Here is a 27,801-nt window from a genome sequence, read left to right as displayed (position 1 = left end):
TCACTTATCATTTCCTAAACAAGCCTAATTTTCCCAAACAATACATGGGTGGCAGAAGGGTATTATTCATTTAAAGACTAATGCTTTGAAAATCTAAAAAACTTGCTACAGTAACAAAGCAAGTTTCAAAAACACATTCCTCTAAGAACATATAAAAACAATGGGGTTTTATTCTCAAAAATACAAAAATATTTTCCACATCCTTTGGTATAACTGAGTCCTACACAGCCACAACGTTTATTTTTTAAAACAACTAATTCTTTAGAGCTAAGTTTGTGTATAAATGAAACTTCACCACTAGCTCAGGAAGAACCTAAAACTCTCCTCTCACAAAGAGACAACCACTCACCATGTTTCTAAGTGCTGGCCAAAGAGATCAGAAAAATGAAAATAATTTGAATATTCTTTTACCTATTTTTCAGATAGCCTTCAAAAGTAAACTCAACACAGAATAACAAGCTGGTTTCATTAGTTATACAGCAAAAGAAATCATCCCATATAATGTGCACTGGCAGTGAAAAGTTGTAAGATATTCAAAGAACATAATTAGTTCTGAAGACTGTTGTAGAGCGATATAAACTTGGTTTCAATAACCAAGAGTAAGCCAACAATGAGCACAGAAAAGTCTTCCTCACAAGGAAGAAAGTCAGTTGTTCTGATTTACAGCACAAATAGCTATGTGGCAAGTCCTAATGTTTGTACTGTATGATTTCAATAACTTATAATAGAGGATTAAATACATCTGCAGGTCTCCTAAATAAAACAAATACTATACTGTGGTGCTGAAATATGTAAGGTGTTTCCATTACCTCGAATTCATATCACACAGGGTTATTTATACATTGGAACAGGAAATATTTAATGGCAGTTAACACCCTAAAAGGTACAGAAAATGTTACCATGTAATACACTGCTATACTGTTGTCTGAATGGCAGTAGTCAAAACATGGGTGATCAAATGTTGCAGACCTCTTAGACAGACATTGTGGAACCTGCTCAAGGTACTTAATTTGGCCTCTTTGTTCAAGTCAGTGGCATTTGCATTCATTCACATTCAGCCAGTTATTAATCTAAAAAAGCGAAGGAGCTGAGCCGTTCGTTTCTTCTTTCCTCCAAACTGCATTTGCTCTTCTATAAAATTAATGCCATAAATAAAATGTTGCATTTAGACCTGCTGTGATACTGCCAGCCAATTTCGCTGCAGAGAAAGGTCAAAGAAAAATTTATTAAAAACCAAAATAACATTTCTTTTCCAAACTCCCAACAGTACCAAGCATTCAAATAAACTCTCAGCACTGGTCAGTCCTTACTGGGCTCTTAAGTGAGCTGTGTGTTTTAAGAGCTAACCTTTGGAGCAGAACAAATTACTGTACTACTTCAGTTTCTTGCACAGCAACTACTGTGTTGCAACTGTCCTCCAGAAACCTATGACCATCATCTGAACTAAATAATCTCAATGTATGAAAGCCTGAAGTGAAGGCCTTAATAAGCATGAATCCAACAAGAAACACACAGGTTAATTAATTGGGTGTCCTCAGTAACACACATTTTGAAACTCAAACATGCAATTCTTGCATTAAACATAACTTTGAAACAATGAAAGAAATCTGTATTTTATACATTCATCTGAGAAGGATGTAAAAATTTCAGCTAACGGACAATTCCTCGTCCCAACTTCAACAGTTTTGCCAGCTTTAAAATAGCTGTGAATATTAGGGAAATAACAAACTTGGTTTCCTGTTTGAATTCTTCTATCTTTATCTTACTTCCAATGCATCTTTTTATTTCCATAGCGCCCAAACAAAAGAGCCTTCTCACATCGTAAGTCTTCGCATGGTTATTACTAGATGATGACCAACTCACAATTTCAGTTTCCTTCCAACAAAACATATTGGATTTTGTCAGTTTTCTACCAGAAAGATTAGCTCCTGTAGAACTCCCAAACTTCTCCCTAATAAATCCAAACTCTTTGAGCTTCTGGTAGGAGTACTGCTCCTCCACACTGCACCTCCATACTAGCTATTTATCATGCATTCCATATGGATAGGAAATACAGTTTTCATTCATTTGTTACCATTGCAGTCTTATATCAAAACATCCTATCACCCTGAACAGGAGACTTATGTGCAAGCTGTACAATATGGCCACAATGCACCTTCAAGATACACAAATGACAACTTGTGAAGGAGCTTTAGATGTTAAAGGCTTGCACAGATCAAAACAAGAAGACATCACTTTACTATTCCTCATCACTATCTTTACAACTGAGTAGGGTAAACCTCCTGTAGATCTGAAGTAGGGAAATGGGAAAAAAATGCTGATATTTAGTTCAGAAACAGCTCAACATAGCTTTTTCCAGTGACTACAAGTGGAGCCAATAACTGCTGTATTTGCTTACAAATTCAGTCAGTATTTCAGGGACAGTACACAGGAGAGGTTTCTGCCAAAGCAGGGAAGTCCTTCAGCATGTGTCATTATCACATGGTATTATCAGAACATCTAGCTTCAAAACACAGGAGCTACTGCATCCACTGCCTTCCTCATGACAGATGTGCACACAAACCAATAGGCTAGTGTGGACTGATGCTGAACATTGATTAGATAGAAGTTACAGAGACAAGAGGGACTTGGATTTAATGCAATAAAAGGAAACACAGAAATACAAATGGAAAGCAACGGAGAGACTACCTGGGAAAACACAAGATATAACAAGTTGGTATGAAAAAATCAGTAATAGGGAAGGTAGAGAAGGAGGGGAGATAGTGCACTGAGACATAAATGAAGCAGGAGATATTATGGGCAGTTAAGCTACAGAGCAGAATTTAAAAAAGCATAGCATCAGAAATCATGCTAACAGTAAAAAAACATATTCTCTATAAATTTAGGCAGACCTGGACTCCTGAATCTCTTGGTTAAATGAAGAGGGGTCTCTCAAAAATAAATACATAAAGACCTTGACATTTGAGTAAAGACTGAGAGACGGATTTTGTACAGCTGAAAAATGATAAGGCGGAGCAAAGAGAAAGTGGGGTATTAATTCACAAGTATCTAAAGGAGGAATCTGCATAGCAGAAAAAGGAAGACATTTTCTCTCAGCTATAGACTCAAGGAGGAGTACATGGAAAGTGAGGGGTTTTTTGGTGGTTTTTGTTAGGCTTTCTTATACGAAAAATATTGAGTGAGTAGCAGAAAAGGCTTTTTGGAGGGCAACGACTGTTGTCCTGTAAAAAAGCTGCCAGAGGGAATACTGCAAAGCTACTGCTGGGCAAAATAACAGAAAATGCACTGACAGGAACAGTCCTGTATAAGCAAGGAGGAATGCCCTGGATAATGTAAAAGACCACTTTCCAGTCTGCTTATCTGTACACTATGCATACAACTAAGATATATTACCTGAAAATTTGTGCTCCCTTTTTAATATAACACTAATGTACTTTATTACTGATTCTAACAGGCTTTAATAGGAGGAAGCATATATTCAATTATTTTGTTACATGCTTTGAATATAAATGGTGAGCATCTGCACTCTAGTTTATTCCTTCCATCCTCGTGCTCTCATAAAAAAAGCACTGACACATTTTAGAATTCAGAGCGGCCCAACCTCTTTCTTGGCTGGTTTGCTGGGATCTATATATCCAATCTAATTATTTTGATTCCCATTTCCAACCCTATCAGTGGTGCAGTGGTGCAAGAAATCACAATGCCAGTCTCCTGAATGTGTTAGAACCTAAAAGCCAACAGCTACTCATTTGCAGAGGCATCACTGCACGGCTCAAAGCCCCCGTCACCATGCAATTTACGTTCAGTGTTCTGGATGTGACTCGAGAGGGGTTTCCCAGTGTACCAATACTGAGCATTTCATATCACATTTCAGATATGCTACAGGTTGTTGCATCAGCTTATTTTGTCACAGCATAACTGACTAACCAAAAACCCCCAGCAACGCTCCAGTTCAAATTTTGTCTCTTTTTGAAGGCTCAAGTCCTTTTCTTTGTTATTTTTCCCTTTGTTTTCTTAAAATGGAAAAAATAGGATCATACAAGCTAATATTCCCTTAAGTGATGAGGAGAGAGTCAGCAATAATCCTGCCAAAACACCTACTACCCTCTCAAATGGGGAAGATCCTATGTTGCTCAGTAGCTGAATTCCCCTGTGGGTCTTTTCTCTGCCTGCATGCTTTCCCCCTCTTGAATTACAGTCTTACTTAGATTACTAACGCCTCAGCACCACCAAAAATATTCCCATTCATTTCCCCAGCTTTTACAAACATGATAACATGATTTGTGTTTAAATATAAGCGTCACCGTTTTACTTTTTATTATGAATATCATATGTTTGGCAAGCTGTCTGACCTTCCTTATGATGATGAATGCTGCAGCAAACAATTTGCTGTATCTTTAAAGAAATGGCCAATTCAATTACATTATGCCAGAAGCTTTCAAATCCCTCTCTGCCAAATGTCTTTGCTATATCCTGCCACAGACAGCCCATTTGTATTCCAGCACAGTAGGACACTTGTTTTGTTGAAGCACACAGTTCTAGTTAGGTACTATCAACAGAGCAGTATTTCAGTTCTGTGGCTCTGTGTTCCTTCCCACCCCCTCAACCCTCGGTTATCAGGATTTTCAATTTTACTGACCAAACGTGTATGCATTACTAATTATGTGCATGAAATGCAGTAGTTATCGACTGCTACAACAAAATACATTAGTGACCAATTACAGGAGTTCTTGGCAGCAATGGTTATCATTTTAGTGAATTTAATCATTGCACTTAGAGGGAAGCTTGAGATTCCCTTTGAGATTACACCACTAATTGCTTCTGTTTTGCCAGTTACTGCATGAGTTGGTTTGCAAAAAGGATCACTAAAGATGCTTTCTAAATATGGGAAGCAGCAAACAGATGAAGCCTCCTGTAATGAGTGTGTCCCCCCCCCCCATAAAACCACAGTGTCAATTTATTCATACCGCAGTGCCCGTCTCCGATACATATCCCCCTTGTCACCCCCTCTTTCCCTCTCACTTCGTGTTATTTGGGCAGACAACAGCAATACAGCTGCATTGCTGTTCATGTGAATTGTGTGACACACTATCAGTTATTTATATAGATAGTGACAATATTACACTGCAAAAAAAAAAAAAAAAAATGTTTTCCCCTCTCTTCGGTGTTTGCAGAGAGGATACTACTTTTTATTCTTATTATGACAGAATGTTTGATTGGTCCTAGACCTTAAAAAAAAAAAAGGAAAAAAACCCAACCTAGGCAAAGTACATGATTTATCACGTGCACAATACCACCAAAATCGGCTTCCACTCTCCAGGAATCCCTAAAAACAAACGCTCCCCCTCCAAAGGAATTTGTAATATAACATATTGTTCTTTAAAAGCCCACATCTACCTCCAGATCATCAGTAGTGATGAATTATCTGGTTTACAGCCCCATAAAACAGAAGTGTCTATATTTTAATGCTGAGGCCAACCACAGGACTTTGGTACCTTTCAAGCGTAGTGATATACAACTTTCCAAACACCAATGAAAGGCTGTGACACTTGACTTCAGGCAAAACAGAGAGATATAATTTCATCAACATTTAAAGTCTGATCAAAATAAATAGTCTTTCAAAGGCAAAAAGCATGGGGGAGGGTTGCAACAACAGTTCTGTTAGCTGTCTGAGAATAAGCTATTTTAATAAATAAAATTGTTTAAATAAATTTGTTTGGCTCCTTTTCATCAAGAATTTCAGCTACTGAAGCTTTCCATGACTCAAACACCACTTTGTGAACAACAAAGAAACCCTCTCAAAAATATAAAAAAATCCCCCCAATAATACTCAACAAAATTTTTTTCATGAGACTAAAAAACCTCCTATATTTATTTTAACATCAACTCTTCTAAGATTTCAGGAGATGCTAGGCTGATACAGCTTTAATTAGAAACTTAATTGATCTCTGTGAGAGAGATACTGTAGAGAGTTTTAAATCCACAGAGATTTCTAGACTATGAACAGCAGAGCATATGACATCTTTAAAAACTGTCAGAAACCATACACTGCCATTTACAAAAATAATAACAATCTCAGTGAAATTAACTGCTAAAAGAAGCTGAAGAGCTCCATCCTACAGTATCAACAGGCTCCAGCAACAGTACCAGCTGGCTTCACTTCAGCCTCTAAATTCAGGATGGACTAATGCCTACCAATCCCTGGAAAAGAGCATAATGCAGCACACAGGGGGTTGCAGCACAGATATGTTTATCTTGCTTCAAACCCAGATGCAGATTTGCACAAACCTGTCGATCTTTCCAGAACACCAGGCACAAGAACTGCTACACACACAGGATGCTCTCAAAACCAAGGCCAGTTCATTTTCATGCTTAACTGAGAAAATCTTGCCCCAAGGCACTCAATTTCAAGTCTGAATGAGAAAATTTGTAGGTGATGCAGTAACTACAGTAACTGGCAAAAAAATAAACTGGATAAAACACCTAAATTAGAGATCAATCCTACATTCATAAAGGAACAGACTACACAATTCAATTGGATTATCCCCATCTCTTAGTTCAATAATTCTTGACTTCTGCTTTATTAAGCAACAATTAAAGACAATTTTCAAGTAAAAAGCAATATAACACTGACATGATATCTTTGTCAAGGCAGAAGTCATTACAGACCCTCAAACCCAGCCAATGACTGCCTTTCTTTTGTATGGCCAAGTTCCTGTCCCACGTACACAAGTACAAAATCTCAACTATAATTTCAAAAAGATTACAACTGCACCTGGAATTTCTAGTGCTGCCTTTCAAACAAGGAAAGAGGAACAAAAGGGAAGAAAAATATTCTGAAAGAGAAAATATTCCCAAAATGAACAGCTGAGCTTATGTAGTGCTCAAAATACAAAGGGTTGGAAAATACCTGCCTTTCATCACTGTCAAAAGCAATAGACTAAAATATGCAGAGTAGGATTGATAACACAGGAAATAAATGAAAACATTTGCTGCATGTTAGTATGGAAGTTAAAAGAATCAGGGCAAAACCCTCTCTCAAAGGTCCTGCTGAATTTAAAACAGAGCTGTTGAGCCAATTGTGATTTCAAAACATGCCATTATCATTTAAGAACACTGAACTTCTTTTCCTTAATAAACCTTACACCCAGCAGTTCACCAGTCCACAGACTTAATTCCTAAAACCATATAAAAATGAGTGCAAGACAAGGAACCAGAATTTCAGTGAGAACTACCAATGCACAGGGAAGCAATCACTTACTTCTAACACAGTCTCACGTATTATTTGTGATTCAGTACCTAATTTACAAATCAAGGAATGATAATGCTAAATGCTGCCATGATGCACTTCTAAATGAATTTGAAGTCTTATGCATGTACAGCTCACAAAGCCTGCCATATTTTTAAGTTGCATATTTAATTCTCTTCAATATCAAAAGCAATGAGAGACTTTTTTTGTCTACTACTCTATTGCAAAGAGATAAACACAGTAAATACTCTAGCAAAATGAAATATATTTTTTATGCAGACAGATATCAATTTCTAAGTTCATGCATTCCGTACAAGAATATAATTATCATAATTATTATATTATTAAACCACAGCAGAAATTTGGAATAAACAGCATTGGTAACAAGTTTAGACCAGATTAAATTGAGAGACTCACAGCTATAAGTATTGTTTGTAAAATTTAATGCAGATACTAGTAAGGATATTCAACTTACTGAAGCCTTCCAAACCCAAAGATAATTCTTTTAGTGTGATAAATGCCAGCAGGAAGAAAGACTCCAGCTCTAGCGATTGTTTCAGAAAACTCAATTAACTTGTCCACTTTTAAAAATATATTACCAGTAGAAAGAAGTTTCATGCCATACAATATTTATCTACTCATTAATATCACATATATGCCATATATGAATATGTATGACTAAATAAATACATTAAATAATAAGTAATACATCAAAGTGCCTTTTCGACATGTAAAATTATTTTTGTAAATAGAATAATCGTTGGATTGCCAGGAAAGAAATCTAGGTGGATAACTGGAAAATATTTTTTCTGTCATTTCAGAAAATTGTATAGGCTGGATTTGGAACTGGGGTCCTTCATATCCCTAGGAATGTCTACCACATGCCACGTCCAATCTGATGAAGAAAAGCTGTCCCTGTCCTGTTTTAGTGGAAGCAAACTCAACCAAGATAAGAGTTTCTGTCTCAAAAAAAAACAAACCATGGAATGAGCATTCACAACTGTATTAGGCTACCACAAGGTCACCCTCAGCCTTCACCCTCCGATGACCTCATACTTAACTTGGCCCATTCCAGGACTTCAGTTCTGCTGAGTCTCAGTGCCTTACTATTGATTACAAACCAGCAAGATCAAGTTTAACCTTAAGAAACTCAGAAACTAGTGTGAAGATAAAAAAATAAAAAGGTAAACCACCAAAATACCAAGAAATCCTGCTTACAATCTGTGTTTCACTTTATGGAGGCTTTAAGGGTAAAAATAAAAAGAAAACCTACTGCAAAGCACTCGAGGCTCTATACAACATTCCCTCCCTATAGCTAGTCCTAGTTCTTCCAGTCTTTGTCAATTCAAAAGCCAAAGTACTGTCTGAAATTACAGGTTAGGCATGGAGATGCTGAAAAACATTTAATGGTTCTAGCATTTTGTAAAGCTGATTTTCAGCTAAGCATTCACTTACTCAGGTGCAAGAACAGTCAGGTTCCCCAGTTTCCCCCAGATTTCCCCTTCAGGCCAGTTTTATCCTTAGGTACCTGTGTAGAGTAAAAAACAAAGAAAAAAATTAATTTGCATAACTTCTCCTAAGTTCATCTCTTGATTATATCAACTTCTATGGCCCTGATTAAAAAAATCAGATATCCAGCTTTTCTAATAGGATTATTTCCCATCAATTTGCTTAACCATAAGCAAACTCCAAGCTTTTTTCTCCCCTGTAAAAAGACTAGGTTTGATTTGACCAGTTCTATATAGATTTTTTTTAGACTTAACCTTAAATGAAATGTAAATTCAACCCAGTAGAAGGTGGGATTGCATGATTTAAGTATATTTCATCACTTGTTTTTAGGAGTACAAACAGCACACAGTTAAGCGTTTTTAACCACAGATTTAAGCTACCTTAAAACTCTTAACATGTGACAGGAAAATCCTACATATTCAATTAACACTTTAAAACTTGAAAGAAAGTTCATGTACAGGTATACTGTCACTTAGTTAAGGAGGAGCTTGAAAAATAAAGTTATTCTACTTTCTCCTGTCAGTAGCATGAATTAAAGAAACATTTTCAAAATGTGCTATTTGACCATATGGAATCGATTTTTGTAGACATATGGAGCTCCAATTAAACAAGTGTGGCTTTGCTGACACAAAAGTCCACCTGCACGTATTCAAATTTTCCAGAATTAGACCATCTAATTTAGAGCACCCCATCTAACGATAACAGAGTAGAAAATCAATGCATTTGATATGACACAACCACTGAAACTAGTCCCTTTAAATAGTAATTGCAGCCTTACTTTTGACCATGGTCAGAATATAATCAGATAAGATGGAATTAGTTCCCCTAAAATACAGCTCCAATTACACCAGATCAAAAGAAAATTATTTTTCATCTTCTCCATCATGCAAGTAAACATATAATTGGAAAAATTAAGCAAGCTACAATCTTTCAAAGAAGTTATCACCAGAAGTCAATGGAAATTAAAAAACTGACTGTAACCATGCTTTCTTTTTACGTTTTCTTTGCACATTGTGCATCCAGATTTTCCCAGGAAAAATGTATGGAAAGCACGCCATTTAAAGAAACAGAAGTCATCAAGCTATATACAAACATCAACACCCTCAACAAGCCTAAAATCTTAATATAAGACAGGTGTCCAATGAGCTGGAAACTAACACATTTTTAAGGTAAGCACTTGAGAAGTTCTTCTTTGGTTTTAATTTTTTTAAAGATTTGGAGTTAACTGGGCCCCCTGGTTCAAATCTAGTCTGACTGGTTTTCTACTAGGTGATGACGTAAAATTTTTTTTTTACAGGACCCCAACCTGATTCAGTGAATACAGCAGCTAGAAGAGAGTACCGGAAATCTACACACTGACTGCATTACACGTGGTCACAGCACGGTTATCTACCCCAGGTCATTCTGTGCTGTTCCAGAACAGCACTCTGAGCACAGAAACTCCAGTTTCCAGACAGAGCTCCTCTTTGGTGCTGTCAGGACAACACCAGATTGCATTACAGCCCCCTGCAAGGTAGGTTATATGATCCCCACAGACAAGAATGAAACTTTTGAATCAGAAGCATTACAAACTTCAGTGTTCAACCAGATTCCTAAAGATCATTTATCAGAATACTTAGCCTTACATAATACCTTAAACTAATTTCCTGTGGAAGTTGTACTCATCTGGTTGCCTAGTTAAGGTGACGCATATCTTTCCTGGCTTGTTGTGCACTGCCCCTGTCTTCTACAACAAATAAAAGCAAGTTTTCAAAGACCTATCCACTTTGCTGCAGTCTTCACCTCCGTTCCACTTAAGAAGATCACACAAATCTGAGATCATGTAATTGAGAACTATATCACAATGCATATGTCCAAGGGAACTCAGTTAACATATTTCAGACAATTTTAATTCTTCACCATCCCAGCTTTGCAGCACTTGTTCTTTGTAATTCTTAACAATTTTACTCAACTTTCTGAGCTTGGTTTAACTTCCAGCTCTTTTAAAACCATTCAAAAGGAGAAGCTCTGCCTTGTTCAGGCAGACACTTAAGTCTCCCTCAAAATGCTCTCATCCAAGCTCTATCACCACCAATGCTGTGGACATGTGCCACCACCCCTATCACACACTTTGTCAGCAGGCACAGTTTCCTATTTGTGATCCCAGTCCTGCCTCTCTTCAGCAACCTCTTCATTCTCATCAACTTCATTAGACAATATATTGCTCCTTCCCTGCAACCACAATCCCATTTCCCATTAGCTTCCAGCTCTCCTATACCAGCTTTCCTTTTAATCTCAACATCTTCTCTCAGCTTTCTGTACCCTTCACAGATCTGTTAGCTCTTCCGCACTGCTTTTCACCTCCCAGTGTTTTTCTCACTGCTTTACTCTCCCACTCACTTCCTGTGCTTGCCTCTTGCCCTGGCAATTTTCAGATTTCTTCTCAACAACCAACTCCATATCTTTTCCTGGTTCCTACACAGTCTGTGATTAGCATGCCATAGCCATTTGTGCTGAACTCACTTCCAGTGATGGGTGTTGAAGAGATCTGTACAAGGGCTAATGAGCAGGAACACTTTATGTCAGGATCCCAGAAGAACTGGGGCAGAAGAGATGCTAAACCAACAGTGCTGTCTGAGCAGACATAGAATTTCAGGCACTTAAATCCCTCACTACAGACACCTACATATTTAGATGTCAATGCAGCTGTAATGAAGGCTTTTTGAACTATTGGTACTTCAGCCTTGATGGTAGATGAACATCATCCAGTCTTTTAAATTAAAAAAAAGGCAAAATCATTCCATCATTCTACAAAGGACCCAAATAAAGTTACTTAGAGTCTAAATCTCAATATAAACTCAATCTACATTTCAGTTAACGGGGTGTTACTTATACTTCTTCAAACTATTCTTTCTGAAGACAAAACAGTCCTTGATTCAGTCAAATATACTAGGTACTGTGGGGAAGGGAGGAATGGGTTTTAATTTAGAAGAGAGTTCTCTTGGCTCTGTTTACCAAGGATAAGTGTTCTTATTTTTACTGTACAGGAAGAAATAGCTTATAGCATACCTTCACCTATTTCTCCCAGAAAGAACGAACTAACCAAAGACATCTTCCTATCCTGTCTCAAACACCTCTGTCATTTGTGTGTGGGGGGTTAAGAGCGTTAAGGCTGAATTTAAGATGATTTTATACAATCATAGAATACTAGGTTGAAAGGGTCCTCCAGGATCATCTGGTTCAACCTTTCTTGGCAAAAGTACCATCTAGGCAAGATGGCCCAGCATCCTCTTCAGCCAAATCTTTAAAGTGTCCAATGCTGGGTAATCCACCACTTCCCTGGGGAGGTTATTCCAACTGCTGATTGTTCTCATCATGAAAGATTTTCCTCTTGTGTCCAATTGGAATCTCCCCAGGAGTAACTTGCACCCCTCATCTTTTCCATGGGACTCCCTGGAAAAAGGGAGTCTCCATCATCTTTTTAGACACCCTTTAAGTACTGGAACAGGGAGATAAGATGTCCCCAAAGCCTTCTTTTCTCAAGGCTGAGCAAACTCAGTTCTCTCAGCCTTTCCTCACATGACAGGCTTCCCAGTGATCATCTTTGTGACCCCTCTCTGGACCCTCTCCAGCTTGTCCACACCTTTTTTGTATAGCAGGGACCAAAGATGAACACAGCATTCTAAGTGTGGCTTGGCAAGCACTGAGTAGGGTGGAATAATGACTTCTTTGCTGGTGATTCTCTTGTTGATGCAGCCCAGCATTCTGTAGGTTTTCCCTGCCACAGCAGCACACTGTTCACTCATACTGAGCTTGTTGTCCACCAGAATACCCATGTCCCTTTCCACAGAGCTGCTCCCCAGGTGGATAGATACCAGCCCGTGCTGCACTCCTGGATTAGGGACAGATCTCTCCTATGCTGCTACTGTATTGCTGCTACTGTGTCCATTTAATGGTATACATTACTTAATGAGTACAGATGAATGATTCAGTGATAGAAACTGTCTGCTAGAGAGGAATGTCTATTACATCTTGATTCTTGCAACACTGAAACTAAAAAGAAAAAATAACTCTCTGATTTAACTGAAAAAAGGCCAATAAAATACTTTTTATATTAAAATAACAAATTATCAAAAATATTTAGGTACACTACAATGACACAACCTTTCACCAAGCTTTTTGTGTGTCTGACATATAAAAATTAAGTATAAATGCAGTATTATTAATGAGCACAGTATTTACAAATAAATCACTTATTCCTCACTTGAGCCACACTGAGTTAAGTACATTTTAATGCTGAAAGTGGGATCTAATTATCTTTATTTGATCCCAAATGTAACAGGGAAATAAAAATGTTCAAAATACTTGGATCTTGATGATAAGCACTCAACATTGAAAGGTATGTGCCAGGATAATGTAAGATGGTATTTATTCTTATTTCTTCTAAAGGGGTCTCAAACAGTCACAAGAATATATTTAGTTCTGTACAATTGCTTGATCTTCCACTTTGTACACTGCCTGCTGGTGTCTGAGGCAAAAGCAGATTCAGTTATCCTGGCTCCCCTCACCAGCATGGCCTGATCCTGCAAATCCACTACTATCACATCCCATGTAGGAAGGAGGATTGTCAGTATGAATTACACCCTTGGAACTAGGCCCTAGGATGTAGCTAATGCAATGACTGCAACTCATACACAAGCCAATCATCACAGGTGATCACAGGCATTTCTCAAAAGCTGGCACTCTGAGTCTCCCATTAATCAGTATATTCACATATGTTTGCTACTTAGGATAACACAAAATTAGTAACGTAACTATTAGTAGTGGATTGATTCTGAATAAAATAAAAAAAAAAATCTCAAAAACAAAAACCCACAAAAACCCACACACATACAACCCCTCCCCCCAAAAAATACAACAACAACAACAACAAAATCCCACTGGTAAACTGACCAAAAAGCCATAAAAAGAATGTCAGTATTTGCCTCCACTCACTTCAGAAAAACTTTCTGCTTTGTTTATTTTCTCTTCCTGCCCACAAGTTCCTGGCATCCCTTGTACTGCAATGTTTATATTCTAGTTTCCATCACCAATGACATGAAAAAGACACTTTGTTTACCCACACATATGTCCTTGCCAGAAAAGTCAAGAAAATCATTTACAACTGAAGGTCCATCATTTCCCCCACAAACCACACATATGAAGACAAGAACTGCCCCCTTTCCCACCTGGTTCTGTTAACAGGTGCCTGTGCCTCCCCAAAACCTGCAAGACAGAAGGAAAGTAATGCTTCCTACAATCTACTGGTTTCCTGGCATGGAAAATTTACCATTTAATAAGTGACAGAATCATACGCTGAACTTAAATATTTCATGGAAGGGTCTGTGGGGGGAGAGTTTGGCAATAAAAAGGTTTTTTGCCTAACAATCTTCATCCAAAAGAAGCCCAGCTCACCTCAGAACGTCTCTCCTACTAGACTAAGAGGATTTTAGGATCATCACTATAGCTGTTATAGTCTGGCTGATGCTAGTTAACTTGCTCACACAGACAAGTCCTAGAACTTTGAAGCAAACAAGTGATCTGGGATTATACTTTATACAGCCTAAAGCCAATATAGTTAACATTTCTTTGATCCTTGAGTTTCTCACTTTAGAGAGCTGAGGGAGAGAAGTGGTGCTGGTACTTTCAGGAACCATTAATTACAGGAACTCACCATGAAGGGCGTTGCTAGAAAGTATTAGAGAGAATCCAATGGTTTAAATATAAACAGTGCAGTTGGTGTCACACAGTTGTTCATGAAAGACAAGGTTTCAGTGCATTTTTTTACCCTAGACTGATGATCTGTAAGGTGTTGAACAGGAAAGAAATTTACCACAGCAGAAGCCCTTTCCATTAAAATGTGTTTTCTAGCATATTTGATCTCAAAGTAAATTACAAATCAGATTCATTTTAACAGTCTAATATACTATAAATGTTACGGCCAACATTTTCAAAAGATTGGCTATTACATTCAGTCAGCAAAGTTAAAGTACACTCATCTGAACTCAATTTTTGAAACAGAATTCATCTTGAATGGGAGCTACCATCTTTTTATGGTAAAAAACAAAACTGACATTGAACTGGCCTCAATTATAACACTAATGAGCTTCTCAAAATTATTTGTCTACTTTTCAAATAATACGTGAAAAAGCACACAAATTACTAATAGAGGCAGGAACAATACATTATTTAACTAGTTTACTTTCTTAGGAATTCTCAGTTGCTTAACAACGTATTTTACAAATATTTAGATTTACATTACAACCATTTCCTATAAGAATAATTTTTTTTTATTATGACAATAGACACCTAAAGAGCCCTTTTCACCGTCAACTAAGTGTTTGGTGGTACAATACAGCTTGAGCCTATCAAGCCCAGTAAATGATATTTTACTTTTTAATCTGACCCTCCAATGAAACACTGAAAAGAAACTTTCCCTTTAAATCCTGTCCTGAGTAAAATCTAGAAAGCTGTAGCCCCCATCCTTTGTCAGTTGCTTTTTCATTTACTAATTTAAGAACAACACTTCCTCCTGTTGCACACTTACCAGGAAACAGCCATGCCATGAATGTGTTATAAACACTACGCTCCTCTCAGGCTGCACAGCTTTCTACAAAAACAAGACAAACTAATGGAAGCACTGCCCTTTACTATCCTCTACTTCCTGCCCACATGTTACTTAATTCAATACCAAGGTTAGAGGCTATGAAAGAATTTCACATCTCATTTTCCTTCTTTAGTTCCCCCTCTCAATCTGAGGTGGTGGCTGATTTCCCTGCAAGTCTGCTTTCTCACAGAAATGCCAAAAACACAAAGGCAGAGTGATAACCAAACTGCAAGACGTCACTTACTGAGAACAATTCTTCTGGGGCACAGGAGGTGACAAATACGTATATTCTCCAGACAACACGACCAAGAAATTTGTCTGCACCAAACAGTAAAGTTTGAGCAGTAGAAAGAATCAACACCTCCTCTGGGGCATTTCAGCGTGTGCCTCAGCACAGTTCAGAGACACAGGATGGTCCTTTCAGGATTGACGTGCAACTGCAGGCAACCACATGATGAATGTTCAGCTCTCAAGTTTCCATATCTGCTCCATGTGCCCTAAACCTCACCAAAGTCTTCTCAATACCATACAAAAGGCAAAATAGCTATAGAAAAAGCTATAATTATAGAATATAGCTTGAGGGCCCTGGCTATGTTCTATGTCTTTGCACATGTTTTTAATAATTGCTAAGTAACAACTTCTACATGATCACAGGAAGTGGACCATGCTTCACACAACAAAAAAGGGATAAAAATATCTATATTATGTTTAATTTCCCAAGGGGGACTCATTTGTTCCTAATCCCAGATCTAGTAATTGGTTCCATGGTGAATGTGAGAAGATGGGGGCTAGAACAGGGGACAAGTAAAATAAGTTGTTATTACAAAGGTTTGGAAGAAAAGCATAAAAAACATACTTCTTATCCACTAGCAACCACTGGAAATGCTAAAGAATGTTGTTAGTGCCAAACAAATATAATGAAAACAAGCAGTTTCAGTCTCCCTTCAGACCCCTTGGAGACCTCAATACTTCAAACCCAAAGACTTGTGTCATAACTTAACTTTCTATCGTCATTCCAGAATGAAATCTCCTGTGCAGCTTACTAAACTTGGGCTTTACACTGTTCAGGTTCTTTGCCCCACTGTTCTTTGCCCCACTTTCAGGTTCTTTGCCACCACAGAAGAAATGGTGGAGGAAGTTCTTGTAATTTCTAGTCTAAGTTCATTCAGGACCAATGGATAATACGAATACAAAAGTAAATTGACTATACTTCAGCTGAAGAGATCTTCCTTGCTGACCTTTACTCATAAATTTATTTACAAAGAATTACTTCATCCTGTCAGTGGCCTGAGCTGGAGGACATGACTGCGAGAATGATCAGATCCCAGATGACCCTAAAATTGTGCAGGATCTGAAGCTCCAGCTGGATCCCTAGAAAATCTATGGGCCCTGATGGGATTCATCCCAGAGTCCTCAAAGAGCTGGTTGATAACATCTCAAAACCTCTCTCGATGATTTTTGAGTGCTCTTGGGAATCTGGAGAGGTCCAAGTTGACTGGAACCTGGCAAACATTTAACCAATTTTAAAGAAGGGCAAGAAGGAGAACCTGGAAACTACAGCCCTGTCAGTCTCACTTCAGTGCCTGGTAAAATAATGGAAAAGATTATTCTAGGATATATTGAAAAAATGACCTGAAACACAACACAAGTCATCAGTCACAGCCAACATGGCTTCATTAGAGGAAAGCCCTGCTTATCAAACTTGATTTCCTTTCATGACAAGGTAGCCCATCTAGGTGATCAAGGGAAGCCAGCTGATGTAATCTTTTGGATTTCAGTAAAGCTTTCAATACTGTCTCTCACAGGATCCTTTTGGACAAAATGTCCAGCACACAGATGGATTAACACATCATGTGGTGGGTGAGCAATTGGCTCACAGGTTGAGCAGAGGGTAACAGTGAAGGGGCGAACATCAGACTGGTGACCTGTCACTAGTGGGGTTCCACAGGGCTCCATCTTGGGTCATGAGCTCTTCACCATCTTTGTAAATGACTTTGATGCAGGACTGGAAGGGATACTGACCAAGTTTGCAGAAGACACAAAACTCAGAGGAGCTGTTGACTCCCTTGAAAGCAGAGAGGCCCTGCAGAGAGACCTCGACAAATCAGAGGGCTGGGCAATCACCAACCCCATGAAGTTCAACAAGAGAAAGTGCTGGATTCTGCACCTCTGACGGGGCAACCCTGGATGCTCATACAGACTGGGGAATGAGATGCTGGAAAGGGATCTGAGGGTACTGGATGCTGACAAGTTGAATATGAGTCAGCAGTGCCCTGGCAGCCAGGAGGGCTAACCGTGTCCTGGGGGGCATCAGGCAAAGCATCGCCAGCTGGTTGAGGAAGGGGATTGTCCTGCTCTGCTCTGCACTGGGGTGGCCTCACCTTGAATATTGTGTGCAGTTTTGGGCACTGCATTATAAAGAAAGATAATAAGCTTTTGGAGAGTGTCCAAAGGAGGGCAAGGAAGATGGTGAAGGGCCTTGAACAGAAGCCATATGAAGAGCAGCTAAAGGCACTTGGTGTGTTCAGCCTGGAGAAGAGGAGGCTGAACAGTCTACTCATCACAGTCTACAATTTCCTTGTAAGGGGAAGAGGAGAGGTAGGCACTGATCTCTTCTCTGTGGTGACCAGTGACAGGACTCGAGGGAATGGCCTGAAATTGTGTGAGGGGAGGTTTAGGTTGGATATTAGAAAAAGGTTCTGGTTGGGCACTGAAACAGGCTTCCCAGGGACAGTGGTCATAGCACCAAGCCTGACAGAGTTCAAGAAGCAGTGCTCCCAAGCACATGGTGTGATTCTTGGGGATGGTCCCATGCAGGGCTAAGAGCTGGACTTGATGATCCTTGTGGGTGTCTTCCAATCAGCAGATTCAGTGATTCTGTGATTCTTAACCTTCATTTGAATAAGCTACATGATAAAAGCTTTCTAATTTGCTCTTTGAAAGATAAATACTCCGCAATTCTGATCAGCCTAGTAGTCTGTCTTTGCACCTGTTCCAATTTCTGTTCACTGCAAAGGAGGAGTGTTGGACACAATATTCCAAATGAGATCTCAGGAAGGCTTCGTGAAATGCTATTATAATTTCTCCGTCTCTCTACAAAAATGTTATGTCTAATGCATCATAGAAGTCACAGCTGCATCATACTGGTGGCTTAGAGCCATCTTAGTGGCATCATCACAGCACTTTACCTAATTTAGACTGCTACAACCATTAAATCATCTACAGACCATGCTATGATGTTAACAGATGTTCTCCTCCTTTTAAATATTGAGATAGAGATTAGTGTGACCTCTCTGAGACCAGGCACTAGGGTCTTGCAGAGCTAAACTAGCAATTGAGACTTTCTGATTCTTAATCCTAAATATATACCTCCAAACTCTAGCAGCAAACAGATGAACTACACACTGCACAAGGGTACTCCTGTTACTGCACACCAGATGCATGTGCCTGCACTCAAAAGTAATTTCTAAATGGAGGGTTCTAGATGGCCACTTCTCTGCCATGTAATAACTGCGTTAGGCTGCTGAGGAGCTACACAGAAGATACCCAGAAAGGCCAAACCTCCACCCACCCTGACACGGGGGTGGCCTCCCCACTGCCTGCTCTCATCTTCATGTCCTCAGCTGGCACTGGAAGTGCCTTTTTGTGGGGGTACATCCACACAAGCCACTAGGTGTTAGGCCACCTCCCCTCACACCTACTTGCTCTTAGTTGTCAGAGCAAGTGCTGTTCAGTGATAACTCCTTCTACTGAAGCTCACATCTACGCTGATGTAGTCTCCTGAAAAATGTTTTCAGGATTCTCAGTTTACAATTTGAATGCTCTTTTGTTTAAGAATTTAGATCCTACTGAAAGTGACAGTCTCCTGGTTTCCCAAGACAAAGACCCAAAAAGATTTAAAAATGCAGGAGCACAAATTCAAAGAACGATGGACAAAGGAGTTGACCGGTAAGAAACAAACAGCTTGGTGGTTCCTATACAAGTCAGTGTGTTGTAGCCACTCACATCATAATGTTAATTTCACTATTACAATCAAATACTCCTAATAAAAACATACTTTAGTGGAAAGTTTGTTCAAAACATGAACATTAGTAGAACTAGACAAAACAAGAACGACTTTCCCTTAAAGCTCAGGATCTCTTAATTGCCCAGAAATGCCATGAACAATTCGCAGTCGCATTCTAAAAAATACTTTTTCTTCCAAGTAACGAGCAGAGCCAGCACTGTCCTCCAAGCTAAGCACATGGGAGTATTTTTCTGCAAATCAAACAAGTATTCTAGTAAAAAAATAAATATCTTAGCTATACTTGAACTTGGTTTCTCTTTTGCACTCATTATCACATATATACCTTAAACATTTCCCGTTTAGATGTTTTAGACATATTAACCCATCATTGGTATTGGAAACACTACATGAATAGCCAAGACAGATGAGATGACTTCTGCTAGTACCCTGTGGTGTAGAAGTCCATGTTAATAACAATGCTGCACTAAAAGGAAACAGTACAGCTGTGCAAAGCCTTGAGCATTACCTTACGGAAATTGTAGACAACTCACTACATCACTTCTACAGATGAAAGAGATATTTCTAGGTATTTATGTTTTCAGAGCACTTTCATGCATCACTGAAGGAAGGTATGGATCAGAAACAACTGAACTGACATGACCTAGCATGTTACTGCTGGCCAGCTGAGCTGAGTCAGCTACAGAAGAGGTAGATATTCTTCACATCTAGGCAGCTGCCCAGCAGTGGGGGAGGGAAAACCTGCCCAAGGTGGCTTAAGCACATCTTCTACTTTACAACTGAAGGGATGAAAAGCCAGTTTTGCCAAGCCTGATGATGGCCCATCGCATACAAAGCTGCAGTAACACCCAGTGTTTTATTAGACTGCAGTAGTGCAATTTGCCCCAGGCTATAAAGATAGGTTTCTGTCCTCTGTGCCACATACGCTCACTAACTAGATGTGAATGTATCAATTTGGTCCTTTGGTCTTTGGTAATGGAAAAGGTTATGCTTTGCTAAAATTGCAGATAAATATCAGACACAATTCTGGTTAGGTTCTCAGTCTATGACACATGGAATACAAAATACAGTTTTGACTGAGTGCACGCTTGACTTATACCAGCAAAAAGTAAGTAATCTGAAAACCAGGACAACTATCTCCTGGTGTTTGCAGTTGGGATCTGTGTACATTCTATTTATATATTAAAATTTCACTGTCCATACAACAGAAGTGTATTTTTTTACTTCTAATATGGAATCTCAATGCAGAAAACAAGCAGCATCTCCAGAAGAATTCAACATTTGCTTTACTTGAATACAAATGCAGGTACCTCTCATAAAGTCCTGCCAGCAAAATCCACTCATGTTCCTAGCTGGAAAATACTTTTGCCAAGATACATCTGCAAATAAGGCATATAAGTTTGCATGTATGCAAACAGATACCGAAATCTTTGTATGCATACATGGTAAAAGAAACATCACAGTTCACAAGCAAAAATGAGCAGGTCATGTTTCAAACTGACAGTGTGACATGGTGTTACCAGTAAAGACAGGAATTACAGTGATTTACAGTAAATTACCCACAATGGCCAGAGACGATACACAGTTATGAGACTAAATTAAGGAAGTTTGCATTGCTGCCTCATGGTGCTTGATCTTTCAATTAATGTCTCAAGAATACTGAATTATGTGTATTTGAGCACTGTTTGTTTTTGATGTTAGCATAAAGGAAAGGTTTTTCAAACCACAACACACTTGAACAGATTCAATTATCATCAGTACTTCCATTTCCAGTCACTAAGTCCCACTCATTCCTTCTAACTGACCTTGCCACTTTACTTTCTAATCTTTGTATCAAAACTATCAGAGTAAGGAAAAGAAACAAAACAACACAAGCCCACCACAGAGCCCGTGCCTATGCTAAGAAGCCTAATGCCCTTCAAATCCAGGGAATCTAAAGTTCCTAAATGTATGTTTATGCACAGCACACTTTTTTCTAACAGTGAAGAGTATCTTGTGATTAATGTATTTTGTGAATGCAATGTACACATATAATGTGAAAGTATAGCTATGACACAGGGTAAGGTCTGAGCCTAGGCAGATGTCAAGTGGGATAATAACCTGCAAACCAGAAACAACAGAGTGCAGTCAATGGCCATAAAAAGGAGCCAAGAAACTACAGGAGGAGCACTCAAAAATTTCATGAGTGGCATTTACCAGGTTTGCTAGGGGCATGACTACAGTGATGCCCTCGGCTTGAGTTTCCTAACTTTGATCAATTTACAGTAAATTTAAATTTATTCAGAACATCAAAAGCATAACACACAAGATCAAAATTATTTCCTTCAGTTTACTCTCTTGTATTTTGCCTCAAAGTAACAGCATAGGCAATTAAGATTTCCAAATACTACTCGTGCCACAAAGCCCCATTGAAATTCTCCATACAGAGTAACCAGCTGGCCACTAAGACACTGACCAGTGGACTATAAACTAGGTCTCCCTTCACTTTAACAACATTTATGACATCCTAATGAAATTATTCAGGGTTACCAAGTAAATTAATCAAAGAATGGGTAAGGTTGGAAGGAACCACTGGTGGGGATATCTGGTCCAACAGGATTGTGTCCAGACAGTTCCCGACTATCTCCTGAGAGGGAGACTCCACAACCTCTCTGGGCAGTCTGCTCCAGTGTTCAATCACCTGCACAATAAAAAAGTTCTTCCTCATGTTCAGGTGGAACTTCCTGAGCATCCGTTTCTGCCTGTTGCCTCATCCTATTGGTTAGTACCATCAAGAAGGGCCTGGCTCCATCCTCTTGACAGCCTCCCTTCAGATATTTATATACACTGATGAGGTTCCCTCTCAGTCTTCTTGAGACTGAAGAGGCCCGATTCCCTCCCCTTTCCTCATAAGAGAGATGCTCCAGTATCCTCATCATATTCATAGCTCTCTGCTGGACCCACTCCAGGAGCTCCATGTCTCTCTTGTCCTGAGGAGCCCAGAACTGGACACCAGTGGCCTCACCAGGGCTGAGCAGACGGGCAGGATCACCTCCCTCAACCTGCTGGCAATGCTCTTCCTAGTGCAGCACAGGATACCATTGGCCTTGGCCACAAGGGCACACTGCTGCCTCATGGACACCTTGTTGTCCACCAGGATCCCCAGTTCCTCCTCCACAGAGCTGCTTTCCAGAAGGTCACCCCCAGACTGTACTGGTGCAGGGGGTTATTCTTCCCCAAGTACAGGACCCTGCATTTGCCTTTGATGAATTTCAGAAGTTCTTCTCTGCCCACCTCTCCAACCTGCCAAGGTCCTTCTGCAGGGCTGCACAGCCTTCTGGGCTATCGGCCACTCCTCTCAGCTTTGTGTCATCACAAAACTTGCTGAGGAGGCATCTGCCCCTTCATCCAAGTCATTGATGAACAAGTTATACAATACTGAACCTTGTGGGACACTGCTAATTACAGGGATATACTACTAATTATGTGTTATCAGAGGTGACATTTGGCAAGGTTGCCCATACACAGAGTTTGAAACCAAACCGTGCTGAACCTCTACACCATGCAGATCTGGTCTTTTAGGAACACATTACAGCTGAGTACAGGGAAATACAGGGAAAGCACAGGGAATGTTCCACAGAATAGAGTACCTAATATTTAACACAAAGTTGAATGTTGAGATACAAAGTTACAGCTTTGTCTCAATGCAAGAAATACTTGCATTACTTAGAAACTCAGTAACTCCTAAATAAATTGGTGGGACCTAAATATCTGATACAGTTACTGAGCCAAATGATGCAGAGTAGAAAATTAAGCTAATGTCATGGAAAGTAGAAAGTATCAGTGGAAGAAAAAACATTTTTACAATACAGTTTTATGCTATTCCTGTAGGACCTACTGATAAAGAAATATTTTTTTAGAAAAAGGTAAGACCATAGGAATTTTAATCTATTTTATTTAATAGACTTCTATAGTGCACGTCAGACTACACTGCCCAGTCAAGATCTCTGAAAATAAGAAGCTACTCTGCACAGTAAGACTTCTGAGAAAGGCTTTTAAAAGAAACATTTTGGAGAGTTCTTATTTTTTTCTGATAAGACACATGAGAGTTCTTTCACTGAAATAATTATTTTATATAAAAATAAAACATATTTAAAGCTAATTGTCAGACACCTTCACACTTATAAATGCCATTGATTTTACTCAAAGATCTCTTACTACATTCAAATGAGTCACTATTCACCTCAGCAACCTCCATGTCAGCAAAAATGCTTATCTGAACAAATTTCATGCATGCTTTGGTGTTTGCAGGATTAGCAGAATTATCTGACATACGGGTCAACTATCTATTAAAAAAAAAAAAGTTAAAAAAAAAAAGGCCAAAAATGGTTATATTATCTACTCAGAGCAACAGAAAAAGGATGCAAGATAGTAATAGTCACTTCAGGACCTCTATGCTTTCCTGGTGACCAAGCATGCTAATGGAAGTTTACATCCCCATTATCCTAAACAACAATATAACAATAAAACAACCCCTGCTATCAGAAAGAGCTATGACTCCACACAATTAACAGCAAAACACTTCTTACAGGTATTATGTTCACTGAAAACATCAGTAAATAAGATACTAAAACACAGGGAGCTTTAAAAAGGAGAGCCTTCCAATTTCCCTGAAACACCACCTTAGCTAGTGACTACTGGCTAGATGCTGCTCTGAGTCAGTTCCACTCAATCTGATACTAAGTCAAGGTTAGTGCACTGTAGTAGCAAAAGACAGTAAGAAAATGAGTCAATGTATTGTTATTGGGTACATCCTGTAGAGATCGGGAAAAGCAAATGTGAAAAAAAGGGAGCAGAAAGATTCCACTCCAAATTACTACATAGTAGGATACCCACTCATTTCAACATAACCAGAACACTGTAATTTTTAAGGGAAACTTATTGAAGCAAAAACAATCACCAATGATATGATGGTTTTTCCAATAAAATGACTTCTTTTAAAACCTTTGAATACCTTAGAGCATGATTTTTAATAGATTTTTTTTTTCAGCTTTATACTCCCATCTTTTAACTATCCTCCTCTCAAAGACAAAGGAAATAAGGAAAACGCAAAGAAAAAGCATAAGATGGAAATTTTAATCTAGGCCTTAAAATGTCTACCCTGTTAAATTCAAGGAAATCAGAATTAATTTTTTCTATCTTCTGCTATTTTATCCTTTGCAGCAAGTATTTTTGCATGTTGTCAAAGCAGCCCTCATCAAAATATTTGCAGTCTAACAGTTGTGTTGACCCTGTTCAGTTTGAAGGAAAGAAGAGGTGAGTTGACTCGTGTGCAACACAGAAGTCATAATACTAACTGCGCCTGCAAAAAGCAAACCAAAGAAAGGAAACTATAACCAGTTTCGAAATAACAAGGAGATCTTCTTCACTCTGAGTGCTTGTATCGTGGTTAAGATCTTACTGGGCAAGAAGAAATGGAGAATTCCCCGTGATCTCTTGTACTCAGCTTTCCACACATTTTTGTCATTATTGCATGAAGTCTATTTCAGCTAAATCCCTCTTCAGAGCTGCTGCAGAACTCTACCATCCTCAGGTTTCACCTTTTCCTACCGTGGCCAGCAGTTAAGGAGGACACTTTTGCAAAGAACCACACTTTCTCCTGTGACCTACTCTGATAAAAGGCGATTAAGCCCTGGAAAACATTGTTTGCCATTCATCACCTATCAGCTCTTCAGAACAACTGAAATACAGCCTGGGAAAGAACTTGGAGAGAAAATGCAGATTCAGTGAGAATGGTCATGAATTAGGAATCAACAGTTTAACAAGAAAAGCAACCTTCACAGAGAAATAAGTTAAGATTTTGAACACTGTACGTGAAATGAGCTCTGCTTTACGTATTTCAGCAACACTGTTCATGAAGACATGGCATGTCTTTGAATGGAACCAGTTTAATCCCAAATGGAAAGGGAAATGTGAGGTACTTGTAAACATCATTAATGCTACAGGCTGCAGCATGACTTCATAAAAGCAATCGTGATTCTGACCAAAAGAGCTTTTATTTTCAGATGAGGCCAAGTTAATGGCGTATCTTTGTCTCACAGCAACATAAATATTGCACGTGCATTCCTATATTTAGCCATCCCATGCACAACAGATTAAAAGCAGCAGCTAGATATTGTCTGTAAAAGACTAGTTCTCTTGACCTTAGCATAAAAATAAGCCAAATAAGTCATGGTGGAGAAGGGGAGGAGACGAATTTTCCTATTCCAGTCATTTAATCCTTTGTTTCCTTTTTCCCTAGTACAAGGCTTGACAAAGGCAGTATAATACTATCCCATCATTTTGAGTGCACGCTCTCAACTGCTTCTGGTAATGAAGTATATATATATGCCAAGGGTTCATGGAATCTTGGAAACTGAAACACATACACAAAGTTTTTCCACATTATCTTCTCTACTTAGCAATTCTAAATGGACCAATAGCATGCTATTTCAGAACACTGAGAGCCTACAGTACATACGTATGATCCCCTGAAGTGAAGGAAGGATACCAAAATGGCCAGCCCTCCACGGTTGAAACTAAAATAAGACCTCATCCTGAGTTCAAATAACATACAATGGATAGATTTCTAAGGCAAATAGGCACCTGGAAACTCTTCCACCTGCAAGATGACCCTGCTAAAGCCCAGGAATGCTCACCTTCCACAAACTGACAAGGTAGTCCTCTCCTATCCCCGCCACACTCCAGAAGTGGGGACGGAAATATGTGGAAGTCAGAGCAGAGAGCCCCCACACCACCAATCTTTCCCTACATGACACTAGGTCTATAAGTCAGAGTAAACCTTAGGCTGCTATGAGTTATGATTACTAAAGACATTAAAGGCACAATAGGAGTTTGCTGCCTGAAATGCTGACTATCCACAAGGTACATCCATTGCTCCAGTTAGGTATGCCTCAGTGGCAGGAAAGTGCTTTACATCAATCACGCTCATTTTAAAATACTTGAAAGAATGATGCTTATCATCAACTACTACTAATTTGAAAAACTGGTATTCAAACTAGTGAAAATTACATTAAAAAACAGAGGTAATAAAGCCACGCTTCTTTTAGAAAATCAGCAAATGAAGAAACAGCATGTCTTCAATTTTAATTTTCAGTTCCACTACATGACACTGGGAAGTTCGGATTTAGTTGTAAAAATGTTGCTGTCAAATCTGTTTTCCACACTCACAAAAGCTCCAGCCCTTCCACCAGGGTGTCCCTGCTGTGGAAATCAAGGTGACGGAGCTGGTGCCTGTTTAGTTCCCACCTAATACAGGTCAGGAGGTATACAAACCATGACTACTGCTTCTTAGCTTGGAAATACTCCTGGGTCCGCTGTCTTCCTGCACGAATTTCGTTTATAGTGCATGCTTGTGTACTCTGTTTACTCATAAATTCACTCCTGTTTTCTCCCTAAATACAGTTCCTTTCCTTGGTCTAACTTCCTAATCGCATCTTTTAGTCCATCTCCTTGATTTCCTGTTCCTTGCCTGCAGGTATGATTATTCCTGCCCACTGTTTCTAATTTCCATCAAAAGTGCAAATTTCAAGTATGCATCATGGAAGGACATTTGATTTGCTGAAGAAACAGCCCTTTTCAGTCACTGAAAATTCTGTCAGAGGCAATCACATCACATATTTACTTTCCTAAAGTGATAAGTTGCGTCATTACCAATGGTAAGAAGCCAAAATGTGCAAGGGAAGGAGGGTGAGGGGGTGGGGAAAAGAGAATTTTTGAAAATAAAGAAAAAACCAACACATTTGCTTTTAAAGTTTTCATCTGGAGATGACTGAAAATGCATTGTGCCCAAAGGCATCTGCTACTAGGTCAATTAGCTCTCTGCAGCATTTCCATTTTAGTGTCTCATTGTCAAGAGCAACAAGACTTTCATCGCAGGAAAATACTGAGAAATGTCAAGAAACATCTTAAGAGCAGAGACTGTCAAAAGAATTCTTTATGAATGAAGGGTGCTCACATGAGTGAAGTTGTAAGGTATTCAGATGCTAGGACAGGAGGAGAAAATGCATACACACACTCTGAACACTTCCCAGTCAGAGAAACCAATTAAAATTATTTCATAAATACAAGTGGATCTATATCATAAACTCTTAAAAGCAAATATGACTGGCAAAACTCTAATCCAATTATCAGCATTAACAAAATACATGTATATGGTGCACATTTTCAATGCATGAGACACAAAAGCAAATTTTGTAGCCCATCAAATAACAAAGCCCAAGTATCAGCCACATAGTAGAAAATGGAAGATAAACAGAGACTTAACAGACATGGATCTGAATTTGTCTAGAAAAGTACTTCCCTTGCCTTATCCCAACTGTTTGAGAGGTGATAAATATTTAAATATCAGTAGCA

At 38.9% G+C, this 27,801-nt stretch overlaps 1 protein-coding gene across 2 annotated transcripts in view; it reads right to left on the bottom strand.

Moving 5' to 3' along the window:
- TBL1X (transducin beta like 1 X-linked) overlaps positions 1 to 27,801 on the bottom strand; it is a 196,078-nt gene that overhangs the window by 128,957 nt on the left and 39,320 nt on the right. For both annotated transcript variants that reach the window (XM_050332393.1, XM_050332394.1), the window contains exon 2: positions 8,705 to 8,777. The gene's annotated coding sequence lies outside the window, so the exon portion shown is untranslated. The remainder of the gene's footprint in view (positions 1 to 8,704; positions 8,778 to 27,801) is intronic.

The sequence above is a fragment of the Myiozetetes cayanensis genome, unplaced genomic scaffold (genome assembly GCF_022539395.1).
Source record: "Myiozetetes cayanensis isolate MyiCay16 unplaced genomic scaffold, myiCay2020 scf5-8, whole genome shotgun sequence".
Lineage (NCBI taxonomy): Eukaryota > Metazoa > Chordata > Aves > Passeriformes > Tyrannidae > Myiozetetes > Myiozetetes cayanensis.
Note: the sequence above shows the minus strand (reverse complement) of the source record. Positions and strands in the feature narration are given on the sequence as shown.